The sequence below is a fragment of the Triticum urartu genome, chromosome 7A (assembly GCF_056163025.1).
Source record: "Triticum urartu cultivar PI428250 chromosome 7A, HENAU_Tu73, whole genome shotgun sequence".
Taxonomy (NCBI): domain Eukaryota; kingdom Viridiplantae; phylum Streptophyta; class Magnoliopsida; order Poales; family Poaceae; genus Triticum; species Triticum urartu.
In genome coordinates, this window is record NC_141879.1 from 473,029,388 (window position 1) to 473,048,216 (window position 18,829).

Consider the following 18,829-nt stretch of genomic DNA (forward strand, 5'->3'; position numbering starts at 1 on the left):
TCTATCCAGCATGAGGCTATCATAAGGATTCTTGTTGCAAAAGGTTTTGATGACAGATGGATTATTTGGATTAAGCAGTTGTTGTCATCAGGCACTTCTTCTGTCCTACTGAATGGAGTTCCTGGTAAACATTTTAAATGCAAATGTGGAGTTAAGCAATGGGACCCAATCTCTCCCTTGCTTTTTGTTATAGCGGCCAATCTCTTGCAGACATTGATCAATGATCTTCTTCAGCAAGGTTTAATAAGCAGGCGTCTGCCAACCCATGATCCCGATTTTCCTGTAGTCCAATATGCTGACGACACACTGCTTTTCTTAAATGCTGAAAAAGGTCAATTGGGGGCACTGAAATCAGTATTATATTCTTTCTCAGAGGCAACTGGACTTCAGATTAACTTTCATAAGTCCTCCATGTACCCTATTAATGTGATTGACCAGGATGCTACTGATCTTGCTGCCTATTTTGGATGTAAGTTAGGAAAAATGCCTTTCACATACCTGGGTCTGCCAGTGGGGACTACCAGGCCAAAAATTGTGGATCTTCTTCCCCTTGTGGATTGTTCGGAGGGAAGATTGACAGCAAGCTCTTGGTTTTTGCCTCAAGGGAGTAGATTGCAAATAGTAAACTCTGTCATTTCCTCTTTGCCTATCTTCTTCCTTTGCAGCTTGTCAATTCCTCAGGGTATTTTGAAGCAGTTGGAAAGGATTCAGAGGCAGTGTTTGTGGAGGAAATATGGGCAGGAAAGGGGCCATTCGTTGGCTGTTTGGCCACTTGTCTGCAGGCCTAAGTCGAAGGGTGGGCTTGGAATCTTAAACCTTGGTTTGCAAAATGATGCTCTCCTTCTGAAACATCTGAACAAATTTTATAATAAGATGGATGTGCCTTGGGTTCAGTTAGTTTGGGAGTCTTACTATTATCAAAGGATTCCACATGATACCATTCTTTGTGGCTCTTTTTGGTGGAAGGATGTCTTCAAATTGATGGAGAATTTCAGAGCAGTTACTTCGGTAGAGGTGCATAGTGGAGATATTGTGTTGTTCTGGTCTGATTATTGGCAACTTGGAAACAGTGATGTCCCTCTTCAAGATCGATTTCCTAGACTATATTCATTTTGTCTCCACAAAAACCTCTCAGTCCGGGAAGTCTTTCAGGCTAGCAGTTTCCAAGAACTTTTTTACTTGCCTCTTTCCAAACAAGCCTTTCAGGAACTACAGCAGCTTTCCTCCTTAATGGGGTCCTTCCATTTGGACAATACCTCTCATGACTCTTGGGGGTGGAGGCATCGAAAGAAGTCTGAATATACTGCAAAAAAGTTTTATGACTTTGTCTATCAGCCAATGGTAGCTATCCCCATCCTGGGGTGGATATGGAAAAGCTGTTGTACAATGTCGATTAAAATGTTTGCTTAGCTTGTAATAATGGACATGGTTAACACTAAAGACATGATCCAGAGGAGGCATTGGAGGATTAATGAGGGACCAGAATGTGTTCTTTGTCCTACTGGGATTTTGGAGGACAGAAATCACCTCTTTTTCCAGTGCAATTTCAGTGTACGCGTGTGGAATTACCTGCAAATTCTATGGAAAGACAGTGATGACATGGTGGAGATTGCTTGCCATGCTAGAAAGGACTTCAACAAACCTTTCTTTGGGGAGGTGGTTTTCACGGCATGGTGGAATATTTGGAAGGTTAGGAATGACAGAGCTTTCAGGAACATCAAGCCATCTTTCAGGATGTGGAAAAATGGCTTCATTCATGACCTCACTCTACTTTCTCACAGAATCAAACAAAAGTATAGAGAATCCTTACTTAAGTGGATTGATTTTCTTCCTCCTTGAGGAGAGTTGCTTCTATGTATCACTGTAATTATTAGATTTAGTGCACCCCTCCTTTGTATAGCCTTCTTTTGTTTCTTCTTTTCTTTGTTCTTGTTTCTTTTCCTCACCTTGAGGAAACACTGTATGGTTTCTGCTTTATTTTAATAAAATGTTGTGGGGTGTAAGCCCTGCAGTCTTCATGGTCAAAAAAAACTATAAGGACGATGTTTCGTCTGGATCTAACAGCTTGGCCAACCAATATCCTAGACTGAGGCATTGCTATGATCTTGTAAGTGCGCGTCTCTCTCTTGTATTGTTGTGTGCCTACCAGCGTGATTTCACTACAAAAAAAGACACATATGTGACATTTTGGGTCGAACATTTTTTTTCTGTCATGCTTATGACACTTCTATGATGATAATTGTGACAAAACCCGGTATCATCATAGATGTGGTGGGCTCCTACTTCTATGACAAAAAATCATGACAAAAAATGGACTTTTCATCCTGGGTGGGCCGGAGACGCAGCTCCATGACATTCTTTGGGCCGTCCATGACGGAAAAAAACATGGTAGAAGCATGGGCAAGGAAAATATCGGGAAGTTCCCGGTTACGATGGGTGGTCGGGGCCAAGCGATGCACGGAGGTTTGCACATTTCTCTCATACACGTACGCGCATGTGTGTGAGGCGTTGCACTCTAACTGAACCCGAGCGAGGCGTTGGGCTCTAACTGAACTCGAGCGATTGCACTAGCTACGTTACTAAACCCCGATCGATCCCTTGCTGTTAACTGAACCCAAGTGATTCCTTCGCTACTGCTGCTAACTGAAGCCGATCGAACCCTGCTGCCTCCTTCCCTTGATGAACAGTGAGCGTTGTTGGGGGGTGGATGAACAGTTCCCGGTGGGGGTGGATGAACAGGACCCCGTGGTAGTAGAAGCCATTGTCGCTAGATGAACAGGACCCCGATCGAGCCGGTTGGGGGTGGATGAACAGGACCCCGTGGAGAGCTGGATGAACAGGACCCCGTGGAGGGCTGGTTGAACAGTAGCCGGTGGAGGGCTGGATGAACAGTAGCCCGTGGAGGGGTGGTTGAACAGGACCCCGTGGAGGGGTGGTTGAACAGGACCCCGTGGACAGGGCTGGTTGAACAGTAGCCGGTGGAGGAGCGGTGGAGGCTGGATGAACATGAGCCCATGGATGAACAGTCATAGGTGGAGGCTGGAGGAGGTCGATGATGGATGAACAGTAGCCCATGGTGGAGGTCGACGGTGGAGATGACCAGTATCCCGTGGAGTCCCGTTTTGCGGTATGCCACACCCCTCCTGATGAAGAGGACCCCTGTTTCGACCGTAGCGCTCCAACACAAGTCCGTTTCCTCCATTTTGCGGTATGCCACACCACTCCTGATCAACAGGACCCCGTTTCGACCGTAGGAGGTCCAAGAGAAGTCTGTTTCCTCTGTTTTGCAGTACGCCAGACACCTTCCGATGAACAGGATCCCGTTTCGACCGTGGCCGATCGAACACAAGGCCGTCTCCTCCGTTCTGCGGTACGCCAGGCTTCATTTTGATCGGTTGTTCTGTCGAAGCCGATTGGCTCCCGATGAACACGATGACGACGCAGTTTCTCCATTCTGACCCGGCTATGTACACGAGCCCTGGTCGTACGTATGCGCGAGTAGGTGTTCGAGACCTCGCCTATATGTACGTACGTAGTCGTATCTACTTCTTGCACCCCGGTTGTACGTACGTGTACATGATATTAACGGAGCTGCGTGACATGCTACGTGCGTGCCTCTACTATGACACGTGCGCGCCTATACTACAACACGTGCCCTTCCTTACATGGCCACGGTTCATCGTTGCGGCCTGTAGACATACCGATCGTATGTACGTACACGTCCGCGACCAGAATGACAACACTATGTACGCTTCGACCAGGTGGGTCTCGACTGTCATGCACTCCCTTGCATGCGAAGATGTTGCTGGTGGGTCCCAGCAGTCAGGGGAAAATATTTTTTCGCAAAATACGGTGGCCCGTCCGATAGGTCCCTAATGTCAGGTGGAGGAATCATTATATTTTCTGCATAATAAGGAGGCACTTCCTTGTTGCGGCCGTGGACCCAGCTGTCAGCCTCTCCACGTACAGTACTCTTCCGATGGAAGTCATTCCTTGACCATGTTGACCACGCTGCGACGAGAGCACCAAGGCGGTGGATGATGGCGAGGCCTAGGAAGGGGACGATGCGGAGTCAGGAAGACACGGCAATGGATGCCCACATGGAGAGGAGTACGAGGGTTCACTGGTTCAACTGCGGTGTGAGGCTGCCGTCGCCGCAGGGCCTGGCCAGCGGTGGGAGTAGTAGGGGGTGGTGAGGCCTCCGCGGCAGTACAGCCGGCCATGGGAGGCAAGAGCACGTAGTGGTTTGGACGGCTGGAGCAAGAAAATCAGAGGTTGAAGAAGCAGGACGACCATTGGTTAACAATCCAGCAGTCACTGGTGATAGAATCGTTTGTTGACTAAGTTGACAAAGCCCTCCGTTCGTGTCAACTTAGTAGTCCCACAAGTAAGCCTCCCATATGGTGGGTCCCAGCTAGCATGGGGAGGATTCATTTTTTTTGCGTAATAAGGAGGCACTTCCTTGCGTGCAAAGATATAGCTGGTGGGTCCGAGCTGTCAGCAGGGCAATGTTTTTTTCGCGAAATACAGAGGCCCTTCCGGTGGGTCCCAGATGTCAGGTGGAGGAATCATTATTTTGTGCGTAATAAGGAGGCATTTCCTTGTGTGCGGCTATGGACCCAGCTGTCAGCCTCTCCACGTACAGTCCACTTCCGATGGATGTCGTTCGTTGACCACGTTGGCCACACTGCGCCGAGAGCACCAGGGCGGTGGACGGCAGCGAGCCCTACGAAGGGAACGACATGGAGCCAGGGAAGACACGGCAGTGGCTTCCCACGTGGTGGGGAGTACGAGGGTTGACTAGTTCAATTGTCGTCATCAGAAAATAACAGGAGGTGTGGGTGAGTAGAGGGATAGCCAGGCCAGGGACGCGAGTATGGTGGGGCCGTGAGGCCTTCCCGGCAGCATAGCCGCCCACGGGAGCTAGGAGCAGGCGGCTCCGGCGGCGCTGGTTTGGGCGGCTGGAGCAGGAAGATCAAAGACTGAAGAAGCATGATTGTCGTTAGATTGACATCTAACGGTCTAACGCTGGTAGAGTCGATTGTTGACTAAGTTTCTTTTTTTGAGAAACCTTGTGTATGCATGAACTTAGTAGGCGCACAAGTCAGCCTCCAAATCTATGGCAGACAACATAGAGTCCATTTGCTATTTTTTCAATAATTTGCACCCCATTTGTTAATTCTTAAGTAATTTATTACAGCCCATTTTCTGCCCAGGACCATGGCCAAAAAGTTCAACCTTATTTTGCATATTTCGGTAGAGTTCGAAGTGTTGTAATCCCAAAATGATAAACATTTATTTTTTAAGAACTTATTGATTTGCCAAAAAAATCGTTTTGTTTTTGTAAGCAAATAAGACGTGGGATAATTGAGTTGGTTTAAGGGAAAACTAGTGGTAAAAAAATCAGCGGTGGGAGGGAAAACAACAACAAAAATAAGGTTGTAAATATGAAAAGGGAACTTTATGTATTTTCAATATAATGATATGTGTATATGAACTAGTAAAATTATAGATAGAGGTTAGAAAACGGAAGTAGGACATGGCGTTTCAAGAGGAAAATAGAACTGGGCTGTGTGTTTGATTTAGTAAAAAAACTGCCTGCGGATGTTCTAAGACAAAATATAACTAACGCTGGCAGGCCAGAGGCCAATAGATACCTACTGGATCTTTGTGCCCCGTTGTCGTCATGGGCTGGGCCTGTTAAAAACAAAACCAAGCCTGGACAGTCTATAGCCTAGTTGAAACTTGCTTGACCTGAAAAAACAATATACCTACTCAATAAACAAGAGAATTCTGCAAGTACAGACTGATAACTGGGATCCAACAGGTATATTGTTCTTTCATCATGATAATAAGTGCATGCACTTGTTTCGAAAAATTTGAAGAACTGGGAATTCGAATGACATGTGCTTATGCTACCCATCAAATAAAAATCAGGTGCCTGAAAATTTGTTTCGAAACAAATGATTCAGCTTTATATCCATGTCGACCATCGGCATGATGGTTGGAAGCAAATGCCAAGTTCATACCAAAAGATTGTTAACAACAATACCAACTTGCAGACGACAAGGTAGTACAAGTACCAATACCAAACTAACTTATATTCTTTTTAGTCCTGGCCCTAGTGTTCGTCTGGTAGAAAATCTTGCAGAGGACCAACTCCCGCTCCTTCTCTTGCTCCAGGTCCCTGAGGTGGTACTGGTGCATCATCCAGTTGGTCCTCCGCTGGTCAAAGTTCTTGTTGGTGTGCAGCACCAGAACCTTTTTGCTGCACGTCTGCCAGCCGTTGACCATCACCGGCAAGGTATTGTCGGTCTTGTGCCACATTGCATGCATGCAGCACTCCAACTGTATCTTGCGATGTGTCCACGTGCCCCTTCTGAACGCCATGGAGTTGCGTTGGAAGAAATGCTTGCTTAGGCCACTCAGTGTGATACCTGCAGTATTGTCGAATACAGGTTTTAGTGTACATAGTTGGCATTTTTATAACATCTTTGGCATGTTGCAGTCACTTGTTTCACTTTTTATTAACTGTCAAATTGTAATTGCTTCACTAGGTCTGTGTCTAAAAAGAAAAATAGAGCTATAAACAAAGGAATATGTTTGTGCAAGTAGACGGCCGATCGGTGTCTTACCTGGAAGTTTCTCAGGATGGGTGTAGCATATGCCGTGCTCACTGTCGATGGTTGGTATGAAAAAATCGATGAGAGGGTGAGATCTCACGCTGTTAGCACTCACTTTGGCCTCAAGGTGCTCGATCAGCTCTTGATCAATGGGATCGAACTTGAAGCCAGCCGGCAGCACTGACCAATCCTTCTTGGACTTGCATCGGTTAATTCCAGTTATATGGTACTCAATGTATGATCAATCGACTGTTTTAAGTGAATGATGAAAGATTTCGACAAATAAGTGGTACTCCAAATCTGAAGTCCACAATACCCGAACACGTCGTCGGGACTCTTGTGTCACCTCACGCGTAGCGTGTTGTCACGTCAATTCAATGTGAGGACATGATGAATAATTTGACCGACGTATACTAGTACTGCTACTGTACTACTTACTAGTTGTATTTAGTGTCACATTTGAACCATAAGTTTAACTAAAAAAATGTCAATGCATGTCACCAAAAATTATCCCATTGGAAACTATGTTCAAATATGAATGAAAGATATAATTTTTTGTGACATGCATTAACATTTAGTTTGTGAAATTTATGGTCAAAATTTGACACAAATTACGAAGGGGCCAATAAACTAGGAGGGAGGTAGTAGTACGAGTAGCGCAATATACGGTATAGAGGACTAGTACAAATTTAGAAATGGACTAAGAAGTTACAAGGCTGTGCGACAGACTTTGTAGGCTACATGAGTAATACAAAATATAATTCCCATTGGACAACACTTTCACCAACAAGTACGCACTTGAAGCCTAATTATTATATATATATATGGCTTCTGCACGGCATCTCCATCATCATTATCAGTACATCCTACGCAAGTGAGTTAGGATGCACTTGATCCCAGAAAGGTATCTATCCTTCAAACTAGAGGAGTGCTTCAAACTAACAACAGTACATAATATCCAACAAAAGAGGGTGATGCTACAGTAGCAGGATACATGGCTCAGTCTAGAAATCAGTACGAGTAAAGTTGTGCATATTTGTTGTTGTCATGAACTACATCTTCGTATGTCGGGTTTGCAAAAGTCATCCATCACATGGAATCTTGATGCCTTTCACACACTGAAGATTATCTGGCAACAAGCTGTGTCGACGAATCTCTGGATATGGTGATTCATGAAACCCGTGGTATGATGTGTAAACACAGTTCCCCCCGGCGAATGGAAGTTGCATAGCACGATAATCATCGCTGGTGATATGATCGATGATTGGTTGGATGATCAGATAATTGAGCCCGAGGAACATGGAGTGGTTGCCAATGCTATAAACCCGCCTCTAGTTGAATACACCTAGCCCAACAGAGATGGGATCTTTCTTGAACACGAAGCGGCCATAGCCATCAATGTCACGAACGCCCCAGGCATTGTACTGCATGTGGTTTGATGTAATGGTTTGGTCAATTTGGTACGTGCGAATGAGAATACCGCCGTCAGCTGAACGGGCGATAAACCACCACCCATCGGCTGGTATGATTCCAGTTCCTGGAATCATGAAGGCCAACGCATTTGTGTCTGCTACAAAAATTCAAATTGGAGACCAAAAGGACAAAAATAAACAATCATGTTCAGGGTATGTGTGGAATTAAGATTATTATAACAGTGACACATATCATAGACAGAGAATTGCAATGCTGTGGTCATAATCATACCCGAAGTTAAAAAAATAGGCCAATGGCTTTCATATTCTAGAAATATGTCATGGTTCAAACATCATGTAAGAATGAGAGGAAAATAGCTATGATAGGGCCTACTCATATTCTACCATAGCACTTACTACTGTTCTCATATAAACTCTAAGAAATAACATGCGTTGTTATAAAAATCTTGGAAATGAGAGTAACATATAGAAATCATGAGGTTATACTCATAATATCTATTCTAGCAATCATTAGATGCCAATTGTTCTCATATAAACTCTAACAATAACATGTGTGGTCATAAAAATCTAGGAAATGAGAGGAACATATAGCAATGATGTGGTTATAGACATACTATCTATTCTAAATCTGTAACAATGAACAGGCAGTCATATTCATAAGGTAAAGATCAGATGAGATAGAACAATTACAGGACGATAGATTGCACCAGTATAGGCAGCCAATCCGTGCGTCAACTGCGTAAACGATGCCATCGTGCACTATAGCATCAGACAAAAATGTTGCCGCAATAGGATTGACGATGAGCCATAACCATGTATGGCGATCAGATTCCAGATAGACTAATCCCATGTTGAACAAGGCAACGAGCTTGTAATCCATGTAGTCTTCTGATGGTGTGGGCACTTCGCAAATTACAACCTTCAGCAAACAGAGGTCGAGCCAAAAGCTCGACGCGTCTCGTGCGTAGTAGGCAGGAGTGTTCGGCGGGCCGCGAGGCTCGATGGCGGCGGTATCCAACGATGGAAGGGTGATCTCTCACTGGGTGTAGATATCCACGAGACTCCACGGACTACCGGATTGGTGTATGAGGACGATCCAGTTGGCCTTCATGCCCGCCCAGTAGTGGCCGCGCATGAAGGACAGGTGGACAGGTAGTGGTAGCATGTCGAGGGGCACCACAACAACCTCCATAGGATCGTCAAGTCAGTTTCTGGGCCACCTACAAGGATCGAGCATCAGCAAGCAGGGTGTCTTGAAAAGTGTCAGTCGGTTGCAGACGAGTAGACAGTACAAAGACACCGAGCATGCGGCCAGACGGGCGGTGCTGAGTAGGTCCATACGATTACATATCTTCTCCAAGAAAACATCGAGGATGGAATTCCAATCGCGGCTCTGCGTGTCAGTCGGTTCCGCCATAGGGTTTTTTAGGGCGCTAAGTGATTGGGGTTTTCGGTGCCTGTGAGCCAGCGGGGAACTAGATTCGGGCGGGCGAGCGAAGAAGATGCACTGGTATGCGTCGGTGCTATTCAAACGGTTTTTGACCCCTTTCCGCGATGGCATTTGGAACCGTCGCCTAGTGAGTGACGGTGATAGGGGGTCCTTCCCACACGACCCAGAAACCGTCGGGGATATGCCCTCCTAGCACACACACTCAGCAAAATGAGGTCGTGTGCAACCGGTGAGCGCTCAAATATGGAAATACATACAGTAGAGCTAAAAAATACAATTATACAGGCGAAATTGTTTCCGGTCACAAGTACATCCCACAGAGTCAGTCCCCGCTAAACGTTTCCGTTCATATGTACATCCCACACAGTCGCTCCAAGGAAAACGTTTCCGTGCAGAGGTACATCACACACATTTTTCCCTGTTAAATCGTTTGTGATAGTGTTGCCATTGCAGACGATATTAAAAAAATTATCGTTTGTGTTATTGGATGCATCACACACGGTGCGTAGAAAAAACTGTGTGGCAAAGGTTGTCCATCACACACAGTTTTTATGTGGTAAACGTTTGCGCAAGGTGGCCTAACACAAATAGTTTTCAAGAGAAGGTCGTGTGTAATTGTTCATTGATCTAACACGGTTTATTCCTAGAAACTGTGTGCGTTGCCTGAGGTCATCGCCCACGGTATTTTCTGAATAACCGTTTGCAATAGCAAAACCCAATTAGCAGGCTAATTGCCCTATTATTAATAATACATTTATTAATCTAATTGACATTCATATTAAGCACATAATATATTTCATTTCCATATTAAGCAAGCAGGATTTCATAATTGAAATACATCAGAGTACAACATGATATAGCTTCAGCACTCAGCTACCCCATTACACAACTGCACCAGCACCAAGTTTAACATGCAACATGTAGAACCTTTCGAAATTAGCATCATAGACGGTATATAGACAAATGCATCTCATCTGGAAAACTACTAAAGCGGAAGGCGAATATTGAGCCTTCATTCATGTTGAAGGTCTTTCCAACTTTAGGCCAATGCATGTGGATGATTGACCATCCATCCTTCGTCCTCTTCAGGAACACTTCAATATTGAATCGTGGGTGTTGTATGAAAACCTTCCTCGCCTCCTGACCATAGAGGTGGTTTGAGAGGTAATCATCAGTGAACTGTTTTGGAAAGGTCTGAAAACAAGGATGCGTATAAATATCTTCTCTATATTGGAAATGGGGCAAAGGAATAAAAAAGGCCAGGTATAATAGTTAGTACCATCTTGTAGTGAACTGATGTCTTCTTCATTGTGCAGACAAAGATCTTGTTGTTTTTTGTCGCTAATTTCTTTATCCTAACAATCTTTCTGAGTTTCTTGACTTGATTGATATTCATGGACAACTCATTTTCCCATATGAAAAAGGGTCGAACAGTGGGTCAAAACCTCTGACAACATGACCTACATGTGCAAGAAAAAATTGTTAAAAACCTAAATATTAGAATGGTTCCTACAATGGCACAATAATGTGCTATTAGACAACGGACCATGCACATGCTAAGCTCGATTGTAAACCTCGGTGCTTCCCATTATTTCCCTACAACACATATAAGGTAGTTAGTCATCAGGTTAAGTAAGGGTTCACATGATATCAGTAAAATATGTTGATGAAAAATAAGCAGATTGCAGATTCATCTGATTAATTCAAGCCACATGGAAAACCCATTTATCCAAACCAAGCATGATTAAGAACTAGGAAATATAGCACTTGTATATATTTCTCATGTATTAAGTGCAGCCAAATTCAATTTATTTCTCACATGCACAACAATACAAAATTCTACCAATGACAATTGGACATCGCATTGCAGAATTGAACCAAACAGTTAACTAAACACCACAACAAATGAACCAAACATTAACTGAGCACCACATTGCACAATATAACATACTCCTAATAGAAGATCGGACAGTTAACCAAACCAAGCATGCTTAACAACTTGGAAATGTAGCAATTGTATTTGTTTCTCATGTATTTACTATAGCCAAATTCAATTTATTCCTCACATGGTATACAATAACATAATGCACCCACAACTATTGAACATCGCATTGCAGAATTGAACCAAACAGTTAACTAAACACCACAACGCAAATGAACCAAATGTTAACTGAGCACCACATTGCACAATGTATAATCAAACCAAGCATGCTTGACAACTTGGAAATATAGAAATTATATTCGTTTCTCATGTATTTTGTAAAGATAAATTCGATTTATTTATCACATGGAAGACAATACAAAATTGCAGACTGAAGAATTGAACATCACATTTGCAGAATTGAACCAAACAGTTAACTGAAGACGACAACTAATTAACAAAATAGTTAATAAGTGAGCACCACACTACACGACATATAGAACATATACACTAGAGCAACAGATTGCATGGTAAAATTAGATAGCACAATTCACTAGAATTTGTGAAGGAAAGGCAGGAGCAGCACATGCAACGGATAACCGAGCATGCTTAACCGGCGTAGCTAGCAAATGGCAAGGTGCTCCTCCAAGATCTGGGGGTCGGTACGAATGGCAGCCATCGCGACCTCATCCACGCGTGCGGCCGCGATTTGCTTCTCCGTTGCCAAATGCTCCTTAAGATCCTAGCTATACTGCATGCACCATGGCTTAGGGAGGCACTTATTTCATGGAGGGGTCGGTGATTTGGGTCGAAGGTGTCGCACCGGCGGTCGGGGCATGTGGGATGCAGATGAAGGAGAAGGATGGGGGTCGGGTGTGGATTACCTGCCTGGATAGACGAGGCCGAGCAGCATGAAGGAGGGTCGCCGGCGAGGAGGCGACGTTGCAAGCAAGGAGTGAAGATTTCAACTTGGAAAGGAAGGCGGAAATAGGGGAAATGTGGCTTTTGGTAAGGGGAGGGGCGTGGAGGTAGATATTTCCGCGGAAGCCAAAAATTTGGAATCGCTTCAGCCAAAAAACTGGCACGCAAAGTGTCATCAGACATGGTCCCTTATTCAGAACTGTGTACGATAAATGAACATCACAAACGATATGGCTGAACCCGTGTGTTATGAGTTTGAACATCAAAAAATTTGGTTTGAATTTCCCAGGTTACAGTGGTCATCCACGTCATTGCATAATTTGGGTACACAAAGGAGACTATAGCACACCCACACTTCTTAATCGAGCAAGTTCAGCAATTAAACAGAGCTAGCTGACCTAAAAATTACTCTAAAAAATTAAAGTTTGGTGCTCTTAATGAAATGAAACAAAGAGTTATACTATGGCTGGTGCTGGTCGATCTCCGTCGCTGCCTCCATGCCCAGCTCACGCTCGACGGTCTCCTGGGGAAGGGGCTCCATGGCATCCATTGCACCATACTCGGCAAGCATCTTGCCATCCACATCCGCCATCTCTTTGGAAAAGGGAGCCAAGAGCTGGGCATGGGCGGCTGTGATCTGGGCTTGGACGGGCTCCGTCGTCGCAAGGTATGCGGCGCAGGAACGGATGGCTACTCGAACGCTCTCGGCAATTGCCAACTCTTTGGCCATGGGTTGTCGACCGTTGTCGTAGAAGCTTCGTTCGATTTGTGCGGTGACCACCATGAGCTTGGCGTGGGAGGCCTCGACATGGTCGTGGGCAGCCTCCAGCAGGGCTAAGGCCACCTGAGGGAGTCCTGGATTAGGGGGTCTCCAGACAGCCGAACTATATCCTTTGGTTGGACTGTTGGACTATGAAGATACAAGATTAAAGACTTCGTCCCGTGTCCGGATGGGACTCTACTTGGCGTGGAAGGCAAGCTAGGCGATACGGATATGTATATCTCCTCCTTTGTAACCGACCTTGTGTAACCCTAGCCCCCTCTGGTGTCTATATAAACCGGAGGGTTTTAGTCCATAGGACAACATACAATCATACGATAGGCTAGCTTTTAGGGTTTAGCCTCTCCGATCTCGTGGTAGATCAACTCTTGTACTACTCATATTATCAATAATAATCAAGCAGGACCTAGGGTTTTACCTCCTTTAAGAGGGCCCGAACCTGGGTAAAACATCGTGTCCCCTGCCTCCTATTACCATCTGCCTTAGACGCACAGTTCAGGACCCCCTACCCGAGATCCACCGGTTTTGACACCGACATTGGTGCTTTCATTGAGAGATCCTCTGTGTCATCGCCATTAGGCTTGATGGCTCCTTCGATCATCGATAGCGATGCAGTCCAGGGTGAGACTTTTCTCCTCGGACAGATCTTTGTGTTCGGTGGCTTCACACTGCGGGCCAACTCGCTTGGCCATCTGGAGCAGATCGAGAGTTACGCCCCTGGACACCAAGTCAGGTTTGGAAGCTTAAACTACATGGCCGATGTCCGCGGAGACTTGATCTTCGACGAATTCGAGCCCTGCCTTATGCGCCACACGGTCACGATGAGTATGATTTAGCTCTACCATCAGACAGTGTTCAGGAGATCGCATCGGCAACCGCTCCGACCCTCAATTCGGAACCAGCTGCGCCATCCATGGACGGGTGGATAGACCCTGATACGTCTCCAACGTATCTATAATTTTTGATTGCTCCATGCTATATTATCTACTGTTTTGGACTATATTGGGCTTTATTTTCCACTTTTATATTATTTTTGGGACTAACCTATTAACCGGAGGCCCAGCCCAGAATTGCTGTTTTTTTGCCTATTTCAGTGTTTCGAAGAAACGAAATATCAAACGGAGTCCAAACGGAATGAAACCTTCGGGAACGTGATTTTCTCACCGAACGTGATCCAGGAGACTTGGACCCTATGCCAAGGCATCAGAGAGGCGGTCACGAGGGTGGGGGGCGCCCCCCCTAGGGCGCTCCCCCTGCCTCGTGGGCCCCTCGGTGCTCCACCGACGTACTTCTTCCTCCTATATATACATACGTACCCCTAAACGATCAGAACGGGAGCCAAAAACCTAATTCCACCACCGCAACTTTCTGTATCCACGAGATCCCATCTTGGGGCCTGTTCCGGAGCTCCGCCGGAGAGGGCCGTCATCACGGAGGGCTTCTATATCATCATAGCCCCTCCGATGAAGTGTGAGTAGTTTACCTCAGACCTTCGGGTCCATAGTTAGTAGCTAGATGGCTTCTTCTCTCTTTTTGAATCTCAATACAAAGTTCTCCCCCTCTCTTGTGGAGATCTATTCGATGTAATCTTCTTCTTTTTGCGGTGTGTTTGTTGAGACCGATGAATTGTGGGTTTATGATCAAGTCTATCTATGAATAATATTTGAATCTTCTCTGAATTCTTTTATGCATGATTGGTTATCTTTGCAAGTCTCTTCGAATTATCCGTTTGGTTTGGCCAACTAGATTGGTAGTTCTTGCCATGGGAGAAGTGCTTAGCTTTGGGTTCAATCTTGCGGTGTCCTTTCCCAGTGACAGAAGGGGCAGCAAGGCACGTATTGCATCATTGCCATCGAGGATAACAAGATGGGGTTTATATCATATTGCATGAATTTATCTCTCTACATCATGTCATCTTGCTTAAAGCGTTACTCTGTTTTTAACTTAATACTCTAGATGCATGCTGGATAGTGGTCGATGAGTGGAGTAATAGTAGTAGATGCAGAATCGTTTCGGTCTACTTGTCACGGACGTGATGCCCATATACATGATCATGCCTAGATATTCTCATAACTATGCTCAATTCTATCAATTGCTCAACAGTAATTTGTTCACCCACCGTAGAATACTTATGCTCTTGAGAGAAGCCACTAGTGAAACTTATGGCCCCCGGGTCTATTCTCATCATATTAATCTCCATCACTTTAATCTTGTTTTGCTTTTTACTTCGCCTTTACTTTTTACTTTGCATCTCTATACCAAAAATACAAAAAATATTATATCTATCAGATCTCACTCTCGTAAGTGACCGTGAAGGGATTGACAACCCCTAATCGCGTTGGTTGCGAGTAGCTATCGTTTTGTGCAGGTACGAGGGACTTGAGCATGGCCTCCTACTGGATTGATACCTTGGTTCTCAAAAACTGATGGAAATACTTATGCTACTCTGTTGCGTCATCCCTTCCTCGTCGGGGAAAACCAATGCAAGCTCAAGAGTAGCAAGAAGGATTTCTGGTGCCGTTGCCGGGGAGTCTACACAAAAAGTCAACATACCAAGTACCCATCACAATCCCTATCTCTCGCATTACATTATTTGCCATTTGCCTCTCGTTTTCCTCTCTCTCTATCCCCCCTCTCTATTTGCCTCTTTTTGCCCGCTTGCCTTTTGTTTGCTCATGTGTTGGATTGCTTGTTTGTCGCGATGGCTCAAGATACTACCAAATTGTGTGACTTCACCAATACCAATAATAATGATTTCCTTAGCACTCCGATTGCTCCTCTTGCAAATACTGAATCTTGTGAAATCAATACTGCTTTGTTGAATCTTGTTATGAAAGATCAATTCGCCAGCCTTTCTAGTGAAGATGCCGCTACTCATCTGAATAGCTTCATTGATTTATGTGATATGCAAAAGAAAAAAGATGTCGATAATGATGTTGTTAAATTGAATCTATTTCCTTTTTCGCTTAGAGATCGTGCTAAAGCTTGGTTTTCGTCTTTGCCTAAAAATAGTATTGATTCTTGGAACAAGTGCAAAGATGCTTTTATCTCTAAGTATTTCCCTCCCGCTAAGATCATCTCTCTTAGAAACGATATTATGAACTTTAAGCAACTTGATCATGAACATGTTGCACAAGCTTGGGAGAGAATGAAATTAATGATACATAATTGCCCTACTCATGGTTTGAATTTGTGGATGATTATACAAAAAATTTATGCCAGATTGAATTTTGCTTCTAGAAATCTTTTAGATTCGGCCGCGGGAGGCACTTTTATGGAAATCACTTTAGGAGATGCTACTAAACTCCTAGATAATGTTATGGTTAATTATTCTCAATGGCATACTGAAAGATCTTCTAATAAAAAAAGTGCATGCGATAGAAGAAATTAATGTTTTGAGTGGAAAGATGGATGAACTTATGAAATTATTTGCTACTAAGAGTGTTTCTTCTGATCCTAATGATATGCCTTTGTCTACTTTGATTGAGAATAACAATGAATCTATGGATGTGAATTTTGTTGGTAGGAATAATTTTGGTAACAACGCTTATAGAGGGAACTATAATCCTAGGCCATATCCTAGTAATCCTTCTAATAATTATGGGAATTCCTACAACAACTCTTATGGAAATTATAATAAGATGCCCTCTGAATTCGAGAATATTGTTAAAGAGTTTATGAATTCACAAAAGAATTTTAATGCTTTGCTTGAGGAGAAATTGCTTAAAGTTGATGATTTGGCTAGGAACGTTGATAGAATTTCTCTCGAGATTGATTCTTTAAAGCTTAGATCTATTCCTCCTAAGCATGATATCAATGAGTCTCTCAAATCCATGAGAATTTCCATTGATGAGTGCAAGGAAAGAACCGCTAGGATGCGTGCTTCCAAAGATGCCTTTATTAAAGCGTGTTCTTCCAATTCCTATGAAAATCAAGATGAAGATCTAAAAGTTATTGATGTGTCACCTATTAAATATTTGTTTTGCAATATTAATCTTGATGAAACTAAATATGATCTTCCTTTACCTAGAAGGCGTCCTAAAAATCCGGAGTATTTAGATCTTTATGATGAATTTGATGAAAGTGGGATTGAAAGAAATAAAAATCTAGATGTTGCTAAACCCACTATATTGGATTTCAAGGAATTTAATTATGAAAGTTGCTCTTTAATTGATTGTATTTCCTTGTTACAATCCGTGCTAAATTCTCCACATGCTTATAGTCAACATAAAGCCATCACCGAACATATTGTTGATGCCTTGATGCAATCTTATGAAGAAAAACTTGAGTTGAAAGTTTCTATCCCGAGAAAACTCTATGTTGAGTGGGAACCAATAAAATTAAAATTAAAGATCATGAGTTTTATGCTTTGTGTGATTTGGGTGCTAGTGTCTCCACTATTCCCAAGACTTTGTGTGATTTGCAAGATTTCCGTAATTTTGATGATTGCTCTCTAAACTTGCATCTTGCGGATTCTACTATTAAGAAACCTATGGGAAGGATTAATGATGTTCTTATTTTTGCAAATAGAAATTATGTGCCCATAGATTTCATTGTTCTTGATATAGATTGTAATCCTTCTTGCCCTATTATTCTTGGTAGACCTTTCCTTAGAACGGTTGGTGCGATTATTGATATGAAGGAAGGGAATATTAGATTTCAATTTCCATTAAAAAAGGGCATGGAACACTTTCCTAGAAAGAAAATAAAATTGCCATATGAAACTATCATGAGAGCCACTTATGGATTGCCTACCAAAGATGGCAATACCTAGATCTATCCTCGCTTTTATGCCTAGCTAGGGGCGTTAAACGATAGCGCTTGTTGGGAGGCAACCCAATTTTATTTTTATTCCTTGATTTTTGATCCTGTTTAGTAATAAATAAATTATTTAGCCTCTGTTTTGGTTATGTTTTTTGTGTTTAATTAGTGTTTGTGCCAAGTAGAACCGTTGGGAAGACTTGGGGAAAGTCTTGTTGAACTTGCTGTAAAAAACAGAAACTTTAGCGCTCACGAGAACTGCTGTAATTTTTATTTGGAGAGTGATATTTAGTTAATTCTTTTTTCAGATGATTAATAGATAAATTCATCACGTCCATAAATTTATTTTAGAATTTTTTGGGTTCCATATATTGCGCTAGCTACAGATTACTACAGACTGTTCTGTTTTTTGACAGATTCTGTTTTTCGTGTGTTGTTTGCTTATTTTGATGAATCTATGGTTAGTAAAATAGTTTATAAACCATAGAGAAGTTGGAATACAGTAGGTTTAACACCAATATAAATAAATAATTAGTTCATTACAGTACCTTGAAGTGGTCTTTTGTTTTGTTTCGCTAACGGAGCTCGCGAGTTTTCTATTTTGAGTTTTGTGTTGTGAAGTTTTCAAGTTTTGGGTGAATTCTTTTGATGGATCATGGAACAAGGAGTGGAAAGAGCCTAAGCTTGGGGATGCCCATGGCACCCCCAATATAATCCAAGGACACCAAAAAGTCAAAGCTTGGGGATGCCCCGGAAGGCATCCCCTCTTTCGTCCACTTCCATCGGTAATTTACTTGGAGCTATATTTTTATTCACCAACATGATATGTGTTTTGCTTGGAGCGTCTTTTATTATTTGTGTCTTTGTGTCTTAGTATGCCACAATCATCCTTGCTGTACACACCTTTTGAGAGAGCCATACATGAATTAAAATTTCATA

At 43.3% G+C, this 18,829-nt stretch overlaps 1 pseudogene; it reads right to left on the reverse strand.

The window, feature by feature from the left end:
- Positions 1–6,093: 6,093 nt before the first annotated feature.
- The window catches only part of LOC147960013 (NAC domain-containing protein 75 pseudogene), a 187,524-nt pseudogene continuing 174,788 nt past the window's right edge, over positions 6,094–18,829 (reverse strand).